We start from the raw sequence: 14,938 nt of genomic DNA, 5'->3' as shown, positions 1-14,938 counted from the left end.
GGTGAAACTGGTTGAGAGAATCCCAAGCGTGTGCAAAGCTGTCATCAAGGCAAGGGTGGCTATTTGAAGAATCTAAGATATACAATATATTTAGATTTGTTTAACATTTTTAACACTTTTCTGGTTACCACATGATTCCATAAATGTTATTTCATAGTTTTGATGTCTTCACTATTATTCTACAATGTAGAACATACTTAAAATAAAGAAAAACCCTTGAATGAGTAGGTGTTCTAAAACTTTTGACCGGTAGTGTATGTATGTATGTATAGCCTATATAAAAGAAGAGAAGCTTAGGCCTAACCCCAGAGAGATAGAGACATGCTGGTGGCATGCTATGACACCAACATGCATTTCTTCATGCCAGATGGCTACTGCATCTGCTACACAGATTTAGACGTACAGAAGGAGTGTAATAATAGCCACACCATACCAAACCTTAACAAATGTTTCTAAACTTTATTAGGGTAATATCAAAAGTCAAGCCATTGTTTATAGGAAAAATATGAACAGAAAAGCTCATGTAAACCCTCCCCCCCCCCCGCCCCCCCCCCCCCCCCCAAAAAAAAAACACAACCCTCCAAAAACCCTTCCCTATTTTGGACCACCCCTCCCCAGTAAATTTTGACCTGTCCTTTATGTTATGGGAATAGGGCACATGACAAGCCACATGCCACTCAAACCTCTCTGTCATTGTCCTGTGTTATAATACTGTGGATATGCAGAGTGCGATGTCTCGGCTCTGTCATTGTGGGCTCCATTGAGATGCATAGAGAGCTGAAGGGTAGGAGAAGAACAGGCGTGCTGTAGATTAGACACTGTTACAGCGACCCTCGCCACTAACCCCCCCCCCCGCTATATGCCATGGGTAATGTTCCCCAGCTCAAACATAGGTTCCGGATTAAAACCCAGAGTTATCAGCAAAGAGAACCACACAACGAGAACTGTATTAACATAGAGAACGACGACGCAAAGCTGGTTGCTATTGTGTGGGGCAGACAGAGCAGAGTAGAGCTAATCAGGCATTTCTGGATCAACAGAAGTCACCATAGAAGGAGGGAGGAGGACAGACAGAGAGGTGCAGATACATATAAACCCACTTTCTCTAGAAGAGATTATAGAGCAGGTTATAGAATAACAATGTATAAAAAGTGGAAACTTGCTCAGTCTGATATCCTCATAAAGTTGAAATATAATCTGTGTACAGACATACTGTACACATCATCTATACAGATCTATACTCTTTTCCTGTTTCAGGACAAATATAGGCCTACCACAGCACAGAGAAGGCCATACCAGAACTGATGGCCACATACCATAGTTTGTACTAGTTATGTCAACCATTAACTAATTTATCAACTGCTGTTATGTCAACAACTAGCCTAACCAATTAATCATCCGCCCACATCGTTGTTAGGTTACCCAGGATTATGCCGTGGCGTGACTCGTGATGCTTGGCTTGGTGGTAGACACTGGAGAATGTGCGTTTGTTTGTGTGTGCTTGTAATTTCCTCCACAAATGTTGTATCAACTATACTATCCAGCTAGACACTGTGAAAGCTAGGAATGTCCAGACATGGTTAATCAAACTGATACCGGACATACCATCTAAGCCCACACTTTTCAATGTTTAAATACTTTGGTAACTTTCTATCTGCAAAATACTGTGCTTTTTTTCATTGCAAAATACTGTGTTTTCAATCATCGAAATAGACCTAAACAAAGTATATTTGCCAAACAAAAATGAAGATAAGACTATGAAAAAATATTGAGCAGTATTTCAACGTAGTGTTGAACGTGAGCTCAGGTCTACCTTTAGGCAAGATAATTTGGTCATGTACTGTTTTTGCATTATCACATTATCGTGTATTTCGATAAAGCTGTGAACTTCGGCATGCAGCGATGCCAGCTAATGGTTTTCTGTCCAGTTAATGAGAAGAGTTATTAATATAAGACCATTAGTCATGTGTAATCAACAGTTCTAATCAAATGGCTTGATATTCAGTGACGTAAGCTAAAGGCTAATCGACTGAAACGAAATTAACCCTTTGAGTGTCTTATAAACTTACAGTACAGTGAGGGCATACATTTTTAGTATACGTGGGATCTCTGAGGGAACAGAACTACACAAAACATGGCACACAGAAGGAAAAAAATACATACATCCTTATAATCATCATCATACAAATCGTACAATCCAGACTATTAAGCATTAACCGTTAAGACATTAATAATAAACACAAATCAAAATCAATGCCTTCCTTTCTCTATTAGATTATTCAGTCCAGTAGCGGAGGTGTGTGTCTGACTGTGTGCATAGCTTTACGATAGCTTCCCTCAGCTTTTCACCCTATACAGATAAATCTTGATGGTTCACCCCTCATTAGGTATTAACAAACATCCGATCTGTTACTGGGTTGGGGGGGGGGGTCGACAAAAACTGTGTCCCAAATGGCAGCCTGTTCCCTAAATAGTGCACTACTTTTAACCAGGGCCCATATGGTTCTATGTGGAAAATAGGACGCCATTTGGGATGCAGGAAAAGAGAGACATATGACCTGTTGGCTCTACCTATCCTATACACATACAGCCACAAGGACGGATTGCTTAATAGCCTGATATTGCAGCCGCTGCCGATTGGAGTACCTGACAGATATATGACAGTGTAATTCAGTTTGTATTGTTCGTTTTAGTGCTTATGTTTATTGATTCCTTCCCGCCTCAATGTCACAACAGTTTTTATAAGTGTATAAATTCTCACTGTGTATTAATCTTGTTATCTGTTCAAATACTGGTTATAAAAATAACTAGGCTACTTTAACTTGATTCATATTTAAGGTCCTTAGAATTTAAATCAAGTTCTAAAGATTTGAAACATTCCAAGCTCTCGCATATTCTCAACACAATTCTAAACATAGAACTCTCCACCCTACATCTTATGTCACACTCCCCAGGGGCCCACTGAGATAGGTCAGGGAATGCTTTATGCAATAACCCATTTCCTATAGAAGATGTGAACTGGGTCGTGTATGTTCTGTGTACCACACACCCAGCCAGCCACAGACACACTATCCCCAGAGTAATTGTTCTGAGGATCAGATGTAGATGAAGGGGAAGGTCAGGACAGGGCTCTATGGGAATATCATATTATTATCACTGTCCTAATAATCCATATTCCCCTACTGTATATGTGATTTTTTTTTTTTACATTGGATAACAGTAGAGGGCTATTTGACCAAGAAGGAGAATGATTGAGTGCTGCATCAGATGACCTGGCCTCCACAATCAACCGACCTCAACTAAAGGAACAGGAAAAGCAGTCAACAAGTGCTCAGCATATGTGGGAACTCCTGCAAGAGTCTTTGAAAAGCATTCCAGGTGAAGCTGGTTGAGAGATTGCCAAGCGTGTGCAAAGCTGTCATCAAGACGAAGGGTGGCTTGTAATGGGTGCATGCTGGTGGCAGGGCAGTCAGGCGCAGGAGAATGAACTGGGTATAAACGGAGTCATTTAATAAGTGCTCACAAAACTCCGAAAACCAAAATATACCAAAATAATAAAAGTGGGTACAAAACCCGTCGCACACCAGCACATAACTGCACATAACTTACAATCAAACAATCACCGACAAGGACATGAGGGGAAACAGAGGGTTAAATAAACAACATGTAATTGATGGGATTGGAACCAGGTGTGAAGGAAGACAAGACAAAACCAATGGAAAATGACAAATGGATCAGTGATGGCTAGAAGGTCGGTGACGTCGACCGCCGAACACCGCCCGAACAAGGAGAGGGACCGACTTTGGCGGAAGTCGTGATATGGCTACTTTGAAGAATCTCAAATATAAAATATATTTAGATTTGTTTAACACTTTTTTGTTTAGTACATGATTCCATATGTGTTATTTCATAGTTTTGATGTCTTCACTATTATTCTACAATGTAGAAAATAATAAAAATGAACAGAAACCCTAGAATGAGTAGGTGTGTCCAAACTTTTGACTGGTCCTGTATATAAATGGCCTAAAGATGTAAACACAAATGTATTAACACTTAGGGAATTAACACTAACAGCTAAAACAAATGAACATTGAAGAATATGTTTAAACCATACATTTCCTTTTATTTTTTAAATGTTTTAAACACACATACTGTACATAAAGTTTCACAAAGTCCAGCAATGCAATTACATTGAACATTACACTGTGTTACCAAAGTAGTTGCCCATGGTGCTAACACGTTACTCACTATGGCGTCACATTTTGTCCTAGCACATGTAAACTTTGGCTCTTTGGCTCATAAAGCTTCCGTGCCAGTTGTGCTGTGCAGTCCATAGATCTGTAACTGTGATTGTGTCACATAGTGTGGTATGCAAAGACACCCTCCTGCACAGCTAAACCATATTCTTCTTGGGAAGGCTCTACCTTCTTGAAGAATGTGGTGACAGAGGGCATACCAACACGGTCAATCAGAGAGGCTTTATGCTTTTTTGTCTGTTGATGTTCTACCACTGCCGTTCTTCTCCGGCTGCCAATTGAAAGAGAGGAATCACAAAGGGTGCGGTGAACAATTCAATTGTCTTGACCTGAGCGTATAAATGGAAATTCTCTCATCATTTTTTTCATAAAAAGTGCATTTCCGTTTCTTGGAAAGAGTCATTGCATCTCCTCTGTCTGCGCTTCTTCACTCTCCTCCGTCACTCTTCTTACTCTCTTAACTTTTTCTTCTCCTCCAATCTTTCTTCTCCTCTTTTCTTCACTCGTCTTCCTTCTCTTTCTTCCTTGTCTTTCTTCCCTTCTCTTCACCTTTCCACCTCACTCTTCTACTCTCTCCTTGCTTCACTCTTTTTACTCCCTTAGTTAATTTTTCCTTCTCCTTCCTCTCCAATCTGTATTAATAAATAGCATACTATTAGATAAAATACTTTGGTTAACAGATTCCCATTGCGTGACTCATTTCTGTATTTTATCTCAAAAACATTGTTTGGAATAATAAATTGGCAGGCTCTGTAATCATATCTTTACCTTTCATCCTCTATCTCACTCTTCTTCCTATCCGTTCTTCCTCCTATCCTTCCTCTCCACTGCAAATGTTACCCATGAACATTTCTAAATATATTTTCACACTACTTATTATAATGCCAAACCATTAAAATTGTAATCTACAAAAATATTCTCATAATTAATTGTGCATTCATTTAATATAATCCTATTTTCAAAATAGCCCGTCCACTGCATGTTTACATTCAAACGTTTTTTAACCTAGCTACCATAACAGTAGCTAGCTAACCTAGCTAGCTAACTTAGTTTACATAGCTAAGGTTAGCTATCATAAACTATTTAAAACCTTATAGAGCAGATCATCTATCTATATAATAAATTGTGATATTATAACATCACTAGCTAGTATCTCAAACGATTGTAATTTACCTGGCTTAAAAAGATGTTTGTGGTGATGTTGTGGATTCACTTGACACTTGCTAGCTTCTGGTCGAGTTTTCCACAGCAGTTTTCTCTAAAACTATTGCGAGCAAATACTTAGTAGAAGAAGAAGAGTGAATGAAGCTGCGATAGCGAGCAGCCTCCTCTATTGGTCTAAATAATCACAACGCGATTGAGACATCAACCGGTAGGCTCCGCTGCCCGGTCTTTCTTGCCAAGAAAAATATTTTACTTTGCGGCCTGTTTTTAACACGGGGACATTTCCGGGGACAGCTCCAGCCGGGGACAGGCCACCAAAAATGGGGACTGTCCCCTGAAAACGGGGACGTCTGGTCACCCTACACAAGTGGGCATTTGATTTGTAAACGCATCACACGTGCGCTTACTGCGCTACAGAAACACCAATAGAAAAACAACAGTGCAGGGCATGCACACTGAATTAAGGTGCAACTAGACAAAAATGTAAGTTTCTTAGCTTTTTCCCAGACCTCAAAAGTCACCCCCTGGTGTGGTTTAAGTGTTGTTGTGAACAAAAAAAATCCAATGTTGTTGTTTTTCTATTAACCCCATACGGTCGCTGTCTATTAAGCTCTACGTTTTGCTTTATGACCTTCACAAGTGTCAGGAGACTCATCTGAAGTTGGTATAGCAGCCGATCTGCCAACTTCTGTCTGTAGCGTCGGAACCGTTTGGGCTACACACTGATGTGACCCCTCTGTGCAAAGGTGTTTGGCCTCACAAGACTTGTCTGAAGGTCCCCCAGTATCAGTTGAAAAAAATTAAACAAAGTATATATTGACACTGTTTCTTGCCCAAAATATGGGGTTAAATACATGTAAAAAAAAAACAACAACAGATGTTTCCTTATCTTTCTTATATCTCTCAGATATAGGAGAGGCACATCAGAACAAACTTCCTTTTGATATTTTTTGGCGACTGTCTGTTGTTCCATGTTGTGAATATGTTATTCAATGTTTGTATGGGATGATAGCAGTAAGGCCAAAAATGTTTGTCATCATTTTTTTTGTAATTTGTTGATACTTCAAGGGGTCTTAAAATTCCAAAAATAACCTTCTTAACACAATTTCATATAGCTTAGTAGAGCCCCCCCCCCACTTTTTAAAAAGTGTGAAAAAAATGGGAAGCCCGAAACCTGGAAAACTAAATAAAACAGATTTTAAAAGGCCATAGCATTGTTTTTTAGAGTGTGTGTGTCATGCTGCAGCACAGCCTTTTGGGGAAACCTGACCCAGTCAGGTCCAATATTGGCTATGTACTGTACCCAAGAGGGAAAGGTTGGGCCATCCTAGAAATGTTTTAGAGTAATATATATTAATACTGTATATACAATTTAGCAGACATTTTTATCCAAAGTGACCTAGTCATGCATGCATACAATTCTAAGTATGGGTGGTCAATTAACAGCAATTTTGATCCAAATGTGTAAATTGTCCAAACAGATCCTCAAGGTAGATGGATTATTTAAAATATGTTATTGGACAATAAATATATATGGCTATTTAACCTATACGGCCCAAATAATGATGATCCAAGCTTCTTTGAAAATATATACAAGAATGTATCAACTCTACAAGCAACACTAGACTCTATTATTATGGTGGGGGATTTTAATACGGTTTTAAATACCTCTATGGACCGTAAAGGAAATCAAACTACAAACTATCATCCTCAGACATTTAAGGAAATCATGAATGTCATGGATATATTTTAATTAGTGGATATATGGAGGCTTAAATACCCTGACCTAGTGAGATATACATGGCAGAGGCTTAATCAAGCTAGTCGTCTTGATTACTTTCTTATGTCATTCTCTCTGGCACCAAAAGTTTAAGAAGTGTTGATAGGGGACAGAATGCGGTCGGATCATCACATAATTGGCATATATATATTACTCTTACAGAATTTCCACGTGGGTGAGGATATTGGAAATTTCATCAAAGCCTACTAGATGATAAATTGTTTAGAACTAGGACAGAAGAATTTATAACTGACTTTATCTGACATAACATAGGTACGGCAGATCCCGTAATTCGATGGAACACTTTTAAATGGGCTTTTAGAGGCCATGCAATTCAGTACTCATCTATAAAATAAAAGCAATTTAGATCAAAAGAGTCCATATGAACAAAGGAAATTGAAGGACTGACAGTACAGTTAGATAGCAATAAAAACTGTGCCATAGAGGCACAGAATAAGTTAGAGGAAAAACAAAAGGAAATGGAGGAACTTATTCAATAAAGATTGAGTGTAATATATTATAAAAATGAAGCGAACTGGATGGAATATAGGGAAAAATGCACCAAATTCTTTTTCCATCTTCAACTTATAAATGCTACCAAAAAAATGTTTTGAAACTTGTTAGAAATGATGGAGTCATGCATGATTCACCGAATGATATTTTGAAAGAGGAACTAACCGAAGTTAATTGTATGGATTTGGATTATCACTGGAGGCATCGTGCCATGGATCATCACTGGAGGCTTCGTGCCATGGATTATCACTGGAGGCTTCTTGCCATGGATTACACTGGAGGCTTCGTGCCATGGATTATCACTGGAGGCTTCTTGCCATGGATTATCACTGGAGGCTTCTTGCCATGGATTATCATTGGAGGCTTCTTGCCATGGATTATCACTGGAGGCTTCTTGCCATGGATTATCACTGGAGTGGAGAGACAGACAGGAGGCCTGGCTCTGGGAGAAGGCACAGGACTCACCAGGCTGGGGAGACATGCAGGAGGGTTAGTGTTTAACACAGACACAGAACTCACCAGTCTGGGGAGACATGCAGGAGGCCTTGTCCTTGGCCGAGGCACCGGATGCACTGGACCGTGGAGGCGCACTGGCGGTCTCGAGCGCAGAGCTAGCACCACTCGTCCAGGCTGGATCCCCCCTGTAGCCTGGCAAGTGCGGGGAGTTGGAATAGGCCGCACTGGGCTGTGCTGACGAACTGGAGACACCGTGCGTAGGGCTGGTGCAGTATACCCCGGGCCGAGGAGACGCACTGGAGACCAGATACATTGAGCCGGCATCATCCCTCCTGGCTCGATGCCCACTCTAGCCCGGCCGATACGAGGAGCTGCGATGTAATGCACCGGGCTATGCGTGCGCACTGGGGACACGGTGCGCTTCTCTGCATAACATCCAATATTAGATACAAATGAGGTTTAGTGTTGAGTGAGTGATTTGTCCCAAAAATGATGCTTTAGTTTTTTAGATATTTAGCACCAGCCTATTGCTAGTTACCCATTCTAAAACTGACTGGAGCTCTATGTTAAGTGTCTGTTATTTATTTTACTGTTTCAACCAATGTGTATACCGTTGAGTCATCAGCGTACATAGACACACAGGCTTTATTCAAGGTCAGTGGAAGGTCATTTGTAAAAACAGAAAACCATAATGGCCCTAGCCAGCTGCCCTGCGGTACACCAAACTCAACTGAATTTGCATGAGAGAGGCTTCCTTGAAAATCCTCTGTGTTCTATTAGATAGATAACTCTCATAATAAGGCACAGGATGCCTATCCATAACACCTACGTTTTTTCAGCAATAGGTTATGATCAATGATATCAAAAGCTGCACTGAAGTCTAACAAAACAGCACCCACAATCTTTTTACTATCAATTTATTTTGTGTCAGTGCCGAGCATGTTGAGTGCCCTTCCCTACAAGCATGCTGAAAGTCTGTTGTTCATTTGTTTTCTGTAAAACATCTTTGTATTTAATCAAACACATTTTTTTCAAAAAGTTTGATAAACACTTGTTTGAAACAATAAAGGGTGCTTTGCTTTTCGTGGTTAGCCCGAATGACCTTTGCCTCCCTCAATGTCTGAGGGCACTTTGCCTCCCTCAATGTTCTAGACTTAAATTGAAGATTTGGCAAACAGGAGTCAAAATGTATTTCACTACCAACCACAGCAATTTACCATCCAGGTTGTTGGTACCAGGTGGTTTTTCCTAATTTATAGATAGCAACAAAAAAAATGTACCTCTTCCACACCCACTTTGTGGAACTCAAAACTACAGTGCTTGTCTGTCATTATTTGTTCCATTATGCATGAATATGAAGGCTCAGCATTTGTTGCTTGCATGTCATACCTAAATTTGCTAATCTTGTCACCAAAAAAGTGATTAAAGTGGTTGGAAATAACAAAGGGTTTTGTAATGAACAAGCCATCTGCCTCAATGAAGGATGGAGCTGACTTTGCTTTCTTGCCTAGAATTTAATTTAAAGTACTTCTGAGCTTTTCACTATCATTCTTTATACCATTTATCTTTGTTCTATATCATAGTTCCTTGTTTTTGTTTAGGTTAATTATGTGATTTCTCAATTCACTGTATGTTTGCAAGTCTACCGTGATGTCAAACATATTTGCTATTCTCTTTTCCTCATCCCTTTCAGCTATACAGTTTTTCAATTCATCATCTATATCCATGGGGATTTGGCAGTTCTAACATTCAGTTTCTTGATGGTGCATGCCTATCTGTAACAGGAAGAAGCAGTTTCATAAATGATTCAAGTGCAGCTTCCGGATGTTCCTCATTACACACATCAGACCAACAAATATCTTTCCCATCTTCGACATAAGAATCATTGCAAAACCTCTTGTATGATCGTTTATACACAATTTTAGGTCCAGTCTTTGGAACTCTGGTTTTTCTAGATATGGCTATTACTGTATATTATGATCACTACATCTGATGGGTGTGGATAATGCTTTAGAGCAGATTTCTGCAACAATAGTAAAGATGTGATCAATACACGTGGATGATTTAGTTCCTGTTCTGTTTGTAAATACCCTGGTAGGTTGACTTAAACCAGAGATTTTTAAGTGTCTGTCGTAAATCTAGGAGATATAAAAAACTCAGGAAATATACATCTATATATTCTTTTATGCATACTTAACCCCTTTTTTGGGGTAGGCACAGAAATACCTTGATACTTCCATTAGTTTTTTAAAAACCGGTACTTGTTACCTTCAGACGAGTCCCGTAACACTTGTGGGGGAAAAACAGAGAGCATCATGTTTGTGATAATCCACTCCTTTCCACAGTGGAGTGCCATTAGCTTGTAGGTCATATGCTACAGACGTTTACGTGAGAAGACAATTTTTGGGGATGTCTCATGGTCTGACAAACACCACTCTAGCTCTGCCACCTTTCACCGCAGATGCGGATTACACATTCAATAAAAAACAAATATCTGTAACTTAAAACTGACGGATTTTGATGGGGATTTTTTTGTTATGCACTGGTGCGTCAATCAAGTCTAGGGGTTTAACAGATTTTTGTATGCCGACGTCCTTGGGTACATGGAGAGAGTCTAAAAGGGCAACTAAGGTTGGGTTGTCTGAGAATTTAAAGCGCAGCTTTGGGTAATCCTTGATTGGAGTCTAAGCGGATGGTTTGTTGCAATTGCAAACGCAACAATATGGTGGTCCGATAGTCCAGGATTATGAGGAAAAACTTTTAGATCCACAATATGTATTCCACAGGACAAAACTAGATCCAGCGTATGAATTTTGCAATGCGTAAGTCCCGAGACATGTTTGACAAAACCCACTGAGTCAATGATCGCTCCAAAAGCTTTTTGGAGTGGGTCTGTGGACTTCTCCATGTGAAAATTCAAGTCACCGAAAATGTAAATCTTATCTGCCATGACTACGAGAGCCGATAGGAATTCAGGGAAATCAGTGAGGAATGCTGTATACAACCCAGGATCGCTGTAAACAGAAGCTATAAAAAGTGATTGAGTAGGCTGCATAGATTTCATGACTAGAACCTCAAAAAGACAAAAACACAGTCAATCTTTTTCATAAATAAGTGTTAGCAACACCTCCGCCTTTGCAGTCACTAGTGTAACCAAGAGGAGAGGCCTCCTTTAATACAGTAAATTCATCAGGTTTAAGCCATGTTTCAATTAGTTCATTAACTATGACTGCCTTGGAGGTGAGGTATTTAACATTAAGTAGTCATATTTTGAGTCACGTATTATCACAATTTAAAATAAAATGCCAGGGATGGAGAAGGTCTTTATTCCAATGAGATTGGTAAAGCAAACGCAGCCATGTCTAGTTTTGACCGACCTAGATCAAGGCACAGACACCGTCTCAATGGGGAAAACTTAGCTGACTACACTGACTGTGCTAGGGGCAGACTCCACCAAGCTGGCAGGCTAACAGCCTGCTGCCTGGCCTGCTCCCAATCTCATTGTAGAGCTAGAGGACTTAAAGCCATGTCTATGTTGATAGATAAAATGAGAGCACCCCTTCAGCCAGGATGGAGTCTGTCACTTCTCAGCAGGCCAGGCCTGGTCCTGTTTGAGGGTGAGTCCCAGAAAGAGGGCCAATTAACTACAAATTCAATATTTTGGGAGGGTCATTTAACCGCTTTCAACCAGCGATTGAGTTATGCTTGTCTGCTGTAGTAATCATCACTTCCCCTACCTGGGAAGGGGCCAGAGACAATTACATGACGCCGACAGATCTTTCTGGCTAAGTTACATGCTGAAGCTATGTTGCGCCTGGTGACCTATGACTGATGACTGTTTCATCCTAACGTCGTTGCTGCCAACGTGGATAACACTATCCCTATACTCTCTACACTCGCCACTTTACGCCTCAGCCAGCACCATCTTCAGATTAGCCTTTACAGCGGTAGCACTGCCCCCTGGTAAACAATGTATGATCGCTGGACGATTCTTTTGAAGTCTAATATTGCAGGTAATGGAGTCATGAATGACTATGGTTTTCAATTTGTCAGAGCTAATGGTGGAAGGCTTCGGCGGTTCAGACCCAGTAATGGGTAGAGGAGAGACCCGTTAATGCTCGGGCTCTGACTCAGATTCGTTGCTTACTGGAGGGGGGAAAAAACGGTTGGAATTTTCTATCAGCTGAATGAGTGACACCGGTTGAGCATGCCGACAGTATTTCTTTCCAGTCCGGCTGCGGGGACTGTGCGGAAGCGGGGGGAATAACACTACTGTCCATACTAGTGGTACAGACACCATTTCAAACTTTCATACACTTAAATTGCCCTTGCCTAACAATTGCGTCTGAAGCTGGGCTCGCAACTCGGCTATTCTCTCCCTAAGGCGATAGTTCTCCTCCAAATGATGAGTATAGTGACTGCAGTTAGGAGGCATCATGTTACCTAGATTTTTCGGCTGGTGGAGGTCCTCCAGATCCATGTCCAGATAAAGCTTCCGGGGTGAAAAGGTTGAATGGAAAAAGTTCAGTGAGGACCAAACCAAGACGTTGGTAAATTAGTTAAATACAGAGTTTAATTAAACGGTTACAAAAAAAGTCAACAGTGAAACGTTTAGCAGGTAGACGAGTAGCAACAAACAAGTGTTACGGAAGTTTAATGGTTGTGATAGGAGAAAACTGAGGATGGATCAACAACATTTCCTGTATAATACAGTCAATTTGACGATATTGTATGTCTGTCATTACACAGTACTTGCTTTGATACCGTATTTACATTACAGTAGGTGTACACTGAGCTGCTAGCAAAATACTGTCATGGCAACCCCTTTACAGTGTGTGTCAGCATCAGTAGCCCCACGGCTAACCCCATTACACACACACACACACACACACACACACACACACACACACACACACACACACACACACACACACACACACACACACACACACACACACACACACACACACACACACACACACACACACACACACACACACACACACACACACACACACACACACACACAGGCGAACCCGCTCTTAACTCCTGAATGTTTGTTGGCCCGCTCGGTAGCAGGGTGAAACTCAGGTTACTCCTCCACGGAAAATAAACACAACAATATAACACAGGCATGCCAAAATAGTACGCCTGCTACAGCAAAGTCTGTGTGTGTGTGCGTGCCAGCCTGTCTGCCTGCCTGCGTGTGTGGGAATGATCTAACCTGGCAGCTCAGGTGCATCTGGAGGGCAGCATACCTGACAGAGGTGGCAACCCCAAACCCAGTTACAAGGAACAGGCTCTCTTCCAGGAGTGTAAACAACGTCTATTTACTGAGTTTATATACACACAAATAAACAGAGACATGCACGCAAACACTTAACATTGTAGTTTTTTTTTTGCAAAGCAGGAACTCACTGAGTTAAAGACATCTAAGTGGAACATGTTTGCTTGCTGCGCTATTTCTTTGAGGTCATATGCAGGTGCTTTCACCATTCCCCACACACACACACACACACACACACACACACACACACACACACACACACACACACACACACACACACACACACACACACACACACACACACACACACACACACACACACACACACACACACACACACACACAAACACTGCCCTTCTCTTGACCTGTGTTTGTCTGCCAGCCTGTTCGGTTTGTTGTTTTGATCTTGGTTCCAACCTGCTTCTGCTCAGCTTCCATCCCCATGGTATCCATCCATCCATCCTCAACCCCATGACCACAGTTCTCTATTCCTCGTCTCAGCTCCTCTCTCGCACTACTGTTTATGGATCTGTTATTATGATACGGTCTGATGATTGACAGTCTGAGCAGGGAGGAAGAAACTCATCTGCGTGGGTGCTACTGGTGCAGTTAGATCAACACGGGAAAAATATAAAAACACTCAAACAAGGTTCATGACCATAACGAGCATGCCCAAACAACACCACCACCACCACCACCAAATACCAGACGTTGTACTGTGCATCCTGTAACATTTACTGTGAACTCCCTTCATACTGGAGTTCTCACACTGTCCATCTGTTAGTACAATACCAACATGAACTTATCAACTCCCTGCATGACTGACGAGACTGTCTGACTGTTCCACTATGATGACAGATGTGTAGCTACTACTGAGGCTCCGGCAATAACACCCCCACCAAACAGAGCTTACATATCCTATAACATTTACTGTAACATTTTGATGTTGAACGCTCATCTGTTTGTCTGTTCTGCTCTGATGACAGAAATTGTAGCTACAGTTGTAAAGTACTGGCAATAACAGGCAAATTATTACTAGTACAATCCTGTCTGTTTTCTAAGTTCTGATGACAAAGTTGTAGTGAGGTTAAGGCACTAATGGACAAATAATCTCAGAAGTCTTAAGTCTGTACTCCACATGCCAGGGGAGCAGCCAGGTCACCCGTGTTGCAAGTCAGTATTCAAAGTCCATCCATGTCTGAGGAGGTCGGGAGATGATGTGAAAACTGTCCACTAGGGGCAACAGTGAGCTCTGTTACCTTCAAGTACATTTCGGTTTTGCTAGGGCGTTGTGGATGAGGATGGAAGATGGGCGTAAGCATCTGCCTCTAACTTACATCCGATTTCAAAGGTAGAAATTAGTTTTTTTATACTTTTGTTTTAAGCCTATGCCAGACCTTAACCATTCGGAATGTATACCTTAAAAAATCAGAGTCAATGCCAAAAATGTACCTTAAACACTTGTGATGTGATGTTTGGAAC

The sequence above is a fragment of the Salvelinus fontinalis genome, chromosome 5 (genome assembly GCF_029448725.1).
Source record: "Salvelinus fontinalis isolate EN_2023a chromosome 5, ASM2944872v1, whole genome shotgun sequence".
NCBI classification, from domain to species: Eukaryota; Metazoa; Chordata; class Actinopteri; order Salmoniformes; family Salmonidae; genus Salvelinus; species Salvelinus fontinalis.
This window is presented reverse-complemented; position numbering follows the sequence as displayed.